Genomic DNA, 6,691 nt, shown 5'->3' with positions numbered 1-6,691 from the left:
GTGTGCTATATACATGCCTTACATCAGTACCACCTATTATAAACATGTGTAAATATATATATGCATTTATATGAATGTACACACACACACACACACACACGCACACACACATTCTTTTTTGCTCAGAGTCAGTGTTGAAACATTAGAACACATCCTCCAGCTACTTTACAGAACCTAGTGACGCTACCATGCAGAGAACTGTAGTACTATTTGATTTCTGGATGGAGGACAAAAGTCCTATACAAAGCAGCTGGAGAGTGGGCAATAACATTAATAAATCGTGTTTTTTATATCAGAACTGCTAGTGGAGAATGGGTTAAAATGTATAAAAAGTGCCCACATGTTAATAAAAAATGTGCCTGCCTCAGCATGAGACCTATCATGTCTTAATCTTGATTATTTCTGTTCTGAAGTAAAGTCACTGAAGGAATTGGCCTCACCAGCACCTTCAAGCCCTGCAGTCAGTACAAGACGAGGTCCTACCCATAGCTGCTGAGTGTGGGCCTGACTGGGCATGTCTGGCCCCCAAAGGACTTGGTCACTTAGGAGTCACCCCCTGGAGAGCTGCAGAGACTATGCCCTGTGGGGAAGAAGACATGCCCCGTGGTGAGCCGAGCTCCCCCGGAGGTGACCTGTGAAGGGTGGAGTGGCTTCTCGAGGAAGAATGCACACAAAGTCCAGGAGGATGTGACTATCCCAAGGAGACCTAGAACAACACCTCAGTCACTGAGAGAGAACTGCTTATTGAAAGTAGACTTATTATTTTAAGATAATTAAAGTGCATATGCAGCTGTAGGAAATAATATTAAAAAATTCAGTATACCCTTTGCCATCACCACAAACATTCCTCTTTTATGACCACATTCACATACCTCTGATCCCCATCCCCTCCTTTAGCCCCTGGCAACCACTAATCTATTCCACATTTCAATAATTTTTTTCAAGAAGGTTATCCTATCTAATAAAAGCGAAACATGGTAATTAGCCATACCTCCACTACCCTTCCCATTGGCTAATCAGCATATCCTTATGCAAATTAACTGCCAGCCAAGATGGCGGCCGGCAGCCAGGCAGCTGACGCTAACAGGGAGGCTTGCTTGCTTCAGTGACAGAGGAAGCCAGGTTCCCCGCCTGCCTTGCTGGCCTCTCAGCTGCTCTCTAAGAAACATTGTAACAAATATAGAAGCTAAACAAAACCCTAGAAACCTCCTTTCAGTCAGCCAGGCTTCAGCCAGCAGGACCGCAACATTGTTTCAAATACAGAAGGTAAACAAAGGCCAGAAACCTGCTTTCAGTAGCGGAGGCCTCATAGCTGGAGCCAAGCCTCAGAGCTAAAGCTGGCCCAGAATAGAATAAAAAAAAAAAGAAAAAAAGGAGCAGTTGGGAGCTTCAGTCACCCGCCAGCCTGAAAACGGCCCTCAGCCCCTCACCCAGACTGGCCAGGCACCCCAGTGGGGACCCCCACCTGAAGGGGGTGTGACTAGATGCAAACAGCCATCATCCCCTCATCCAGGCTGGCCAGGCACCCCGGTGGAGACCCCCACCCTGATCCAGGACACCCTTCAGGGCAAACCAGCCAGCCCCCACCCGTGCACCAGGCCTCTATCTTATATAGTAAAAGGGTAATATGCCTCCTGGCCCCTGGATCAGCGTGACAGGGGGCAGCACCCAAACCCCCTGATCGCCCTGCGGCTCTGTGTGTGACAAGGGTCGGGGCCACAACTTCCCTATCTGCCCTGCTCTGTTCGTGACAGGGGAAGGCGCCCCAACCCCCTGATCAGCCCTGCTCTGTGCCTGATAGGGGGGAGCTCCCCAACCCCCTGATCGCCCTGCGGCTCTGTGTGTGACAGGGTGCGGCGCCCCAACCCCCTGATCGGCCCAGCTCTGTGTGTGACGGGGTGCGGCGCCCCAACCCTCTCCCACGGCCCTGCTCTGTGTGTGACGGGGTAGAGCCATAACCTCCCCATCGGCCCTGCCCTGAGTGTGACAGGGTGCGGCACCCCAACCCCCTGATCCGCCCTGCTCTGTGTGTGACAGGGGGTGGTGCCCCAACTCCCCTATCAGCCCTACTCTGTGAGTGACAGGGGGGAGCTCCTCAACCCCCTGATCGATCCTGCTCTGTGCATGACAGAGGGGAGCTCCCCAACCCCCCTGATGGGCCCTGCTCTGTGAGTGACAGGGGGCAGCGCCCTAACCCCCTGATTGGCCCTGCTCTGTGCGTGACTAGGGGTGGCATCGCAAACTCCCGATCTGCCCTGCTCTGTGCATGACAGGGGGCGGCGCCCCAACTCCCCAATCGGCCCTGCTCTGAGCCCGACCAGGGGCTGCACCTAGGGATTGGGCCTTCCCTCTGCCACCCGGGAGAGGGCCTAAGCCAGCAGGTCGTTATCTCCCGAGGGGTCCCAGACTGCGAGAGGGCACAGGCCGGGCTAAGGGACCCCCCTCCCCCCCCGAGTGCACAAATTTTTGTGCACCGGGCCTCTAGTCTATATATATAAAAGCCTAAGTGAACGAACAACCTTTCAACCGTTTTACCAATCTACCGGTGGCTATGACGCGCACTGACCACCAGGGGGCAGACGCTCAACGCACAGGCATGGTAACATGGAACAGACTGATAAATCTCAGAGGGAAGGGAGGAGGGGGGAGGGATGGAAGAGATTAACCAAAGATCTTATATGCATACTAGAGGCCCAGTGCATGAATTCATATACCAGTGGGGTCCCCCAGCCTGGCTTGCAGGGATTGGGCCGAAACTGGCAATCTGACATCCCCCAAGGAGTCCTGGATTTTGAGAGGGTGCAGGCCAGGCCAAGGGACCCCACCGATGCACGAATCCATGCACCAGACCTCCAGTATCAACATAATTGTACACTATGTACCTTTTTGATGTTGGCTTATATCACTCAGTCAAATTCTCTGGAGATTCATCAAGGTTACTTCCTGCATTGATAGTTTGTTCTTTTTATTACTGAGTATTCTACAGCTTGTTCAACCACCTTCCCATTGAAGGATCTCTGGGTTGTGTTTTAGCTATTATGAATAAGGTAGCTATGGACATTCATGCACATGTTTTTGTGTGAAGATCAGTTTTCATTTCTCCGGGATGGACAAACAAAAGTGCAATTGCTGGGTTGTATGGTAGTAGCATGGTAAATTTTATTACCAAACTGCCAAATTGTTTTCCAAAGTGTCTGTGCCTTCTCACTAGCAATGCCTGAGTGATGGAGTTTCTCCGGATCCTTGCCAGCATTTGGTGTGGTCACTATTTTCGTTTTCATTTTAACCCATCTGATATTTGTGTAATGATATCTCATTGTCATTTTAGTATGCATTTTTTGGTTTATGTTCAACATTATTTGACCTCTGTATAATATTTCGGTAAATTGTCTCTTCATTTCATTTGTCCATATTCTAAACAGACTGGCTTATTTATTATTATTATTATTATTATTATTATTATTATCTTATGAGTGAAGGTATTGACAACGGACCCGGTAAGCAGAAATTTTTCCCAGGTCATGTCTCATGAAATCAAAGAATGAAGCCAGGGACCAGAGGAGTTCAAACAAGGCAGGAATGTATTATAGACAAACACAGGCTCCCCGCTCAGGAAGGGGACTCAAATGGGTTGTCATTGAAGCACTCTGCTCTCCCCTTATATCTGCTAAAGGCCCGCTCTTTGTCTGTCTGTGCCGCTCTCTGATTGGTTCCTGGCTTTTTTGCAACATTTTATTTTGCACTTACAAGAAAAACATCCTTGTTTCAAAACATCCTGTTTTTCTGCTATCCTGTTTTTCTGCAAAACATTTTGTGGTTTCAGCTAGCTCCACCATTCCTACCTTAGTCCCCCCTTTCACCTGTCTACCTAATTCTGCTTTAACTCCTTTTAGTATTACAGTCCCCTTTAATCCCCATTGACCCTCCCCCAACCCCCGACCCCGGATTTTCACCACACTACTGTCTGTGTCCATGGGTTTATTTTTGTTCCATGTTTTGTTTTTACTGTTGAGGTATGAGAGTTTTTGTATCCAAACTATTGGTCCTTTGTCAGATATATGGTTGCATATATTTTCTGCCGGTTTGTGGCTTGTTTTTTCCTTCTCTTCACAAGATTTGTCTCAGGGCAAACGTTTTAAATTCTGATGAAATCAAATCTATCATGTTTCCTCGTTTTCCAGGCTTTTGGTATCATCCTAACAAGTCTTTGCCTAACCATAGGTCCTAAAGATATCCTTCTATTTATTTTTGGTAAAAGCTTTGGAGTTTTATGTTTTAAATTTCAGTTTTGACCCATTTTGAGTTAATTTTTATAAAAGGTAAGATTTGCTAAAATTTTACTGATGATTTTTATGTCTAAATTCATGAGAAATATTGGTCTATAGTTTTCTTTTTCATAATATCTTTGTCTGGTGTTGTTACCAGGGTAATATTAGCTTTATAAAATGAGTTGGAATGTTTTCTGGAAGAGATAGTCTAACATTGACCTTAATTCTTTAAATGATTAGTAGCATTGTAAAATTCTATAATAAAACCACCAGGTCTGGAGATTTCTTTTTGGGGAGCCTTTAAATTTCAATTTCAATTTTTTAATGATTAAAATACTATGCAGGATTCCCAACAGGCTCCAGTGGAGTCCATGCCCAGGGCAGCCCTCAATGCCCAGCAGGGCACTGCTGGCTCCAGCAATGTCAAGTACAGATTGACAGACAATAAAACTCCCCCCAGGCACTGGATTTTCCCAGTAAGATCAGAGTTTTGAGGAGCATGTATCTTCTCTGAAACATCAAAACATTCCTAAGAAAGATGTTTTGAAAGCTGGAAGGCCTGTGTTAACCAAGATTATTCTCAAAAGTTGCTGAAGACTGGAAAAGTTTATATTATGTAACATTACTCAAGTTATTGTATTTTAAGTTTTAATATTCTTTATTAAATATAATACATATGTTATTAGGCTCTTCACAGGTCAGCAGATGTAGCAGACTCGGTCTCCCAGCTGTGTCACAGACATCAGTTGAATTTAAGTTTCTGACTAGTCTTGAAGGGATATTTTTCTTGAATTGCTGGTCAAACAATACAGTGAAACATCTAAGAGTGAACATGAAAGGATCCTTGTTGATACTGTAAAAAAAAAGTCACTTATTGATTTCATAATTCCCAATGCTGGGCTGTTTCATTGTGGCAATAGTCTGTGGCTGTAATGTATTCAATAATGATTTATATGAACCAATTAGAATATTGTGTTTTTAATTTCTATTTTTAAAAAATATCTTCTCACTACTTTTCTACCAGATTCTCTGTCTTATTAAGCCCATATCCTTACAGCCAGCTATGGCAGATGGTTTCAGCAATTTCCAGTCCCACATGCTTAGAGCCTTGCTACTCTCCATCAATTTCTTTCCCCCCTTGAATCACAGAAGATTTTGTTACTGCCTTTATGAATAGAATGTGACATCACATGACCTCCAAGGCTAGGTTATAGGAGCTTATATAGCTTATAGTTGGCTCTCTCCAGATGTCCACTCTGAGAGCTCAGTCACTGTGCAGTGAGATGCACAGATTACATGGAGTGACCACACATAGGTAGTCAGGTCAACAGCTCTAGCTGAAGTCTTAAGTGAGTCTTAAGATGACCAGGCTTTCAGTATTTTAGCTGAAACTCTAGATATTATGAGGCAGACACAAGCCATTGTTGACAAACTTTGTCAGAAATCCTGATATTGGAAATCTGTAAATATAATTAATGTTGTTATACCACTAAATTTGGGGGTAATTCATTAGGTACCAGTGGTAATCCTCACATGCTCTGAAAACTGGAGCACCATCTTCTAAAATATGTTTCAATGAAAATTCATAGATTTTACCTTAGTTTTCACTGGTGAAATAAGTGTGAGTAACACTGGGAATAGCATGTTTGGAACATGAATTTCCATGAAGAAGTTATAATTTGAAAATGCCTCAAAGTGTCACAAAGATTTTAGACCGTAGAAACTCTTTCCCTACATTTGATCTTAATAATTCTATGAAATATACTTTGGGTAAATCTTTTAAGGGGTAACTATACTCAAGCCTCTCTCTCTCCTCTCCCAAGGAACAGAAACAATGGTCAAGAGCAAAATGGGTCTTTGTGAGAGAATTTACAGGACATATTTGCTTTTAACCTTGTATTGACTACTTATTTCCATGGTCCATGTGTATACCTCCCTCTTTCGTGGGATTTTTCCCTACACTCTGATCTCAAGTGCAAGCTGTTGAGAAGAGGGGGAGCAAGAAGTGGCTCAGAGAAAATATGGAAAAAAGTTTGCATGACAGGACATGACCCTCACATTCCACACCTGTTCAACCCAGTTAATCTTAGTAGAAAGCAGACAAGTGGTAAGAATCAATGTGTGTATTAAGAAAGTGCATTTAACAGGAGCATCCTCAGAGCCATATCTTTGTGTGTGTGTTGAGAGAGGAGTGGATGTCAGTGAAAGGGAAGATGAAATATATGGGAAAGGAGGAAGATGAGGTGGTTGTTATTTTCCAGGTTTGGTCTGGTAGTGGAAGAATCAAAGGTCCTCATCTAGGGCAACTGTCTCCATAGTAACAACCTGTACATGACTTGTTCCATTCCCTGGTTTCTCCACCTGGGCTGTTTTCTCTAACATTTTCCACTTATCAGCACCCAACATAAAACATGCACAAAGTT

This window comes from Myotis lucifugus, unplaced genomic scaffold (genome assembly GCF_000147115.1).
Source record: "Myotis lucifugus unplaced genomic scaffold, Myoluc2.0 scaffold_275, whole genome shotgun sequence".
In the NCBI taxonomy this organism is placed as follows: Eukaryota; Metazoa; Chordata; class Mammalia; order Chiroptera; family Vespertilionidae; genus Myotis; species Myotis lucifugus.
The sequence above is the reverse complement of the archived record's forward strand: the minus strand, read 5'-3'. Positions refer to the sequence as shown.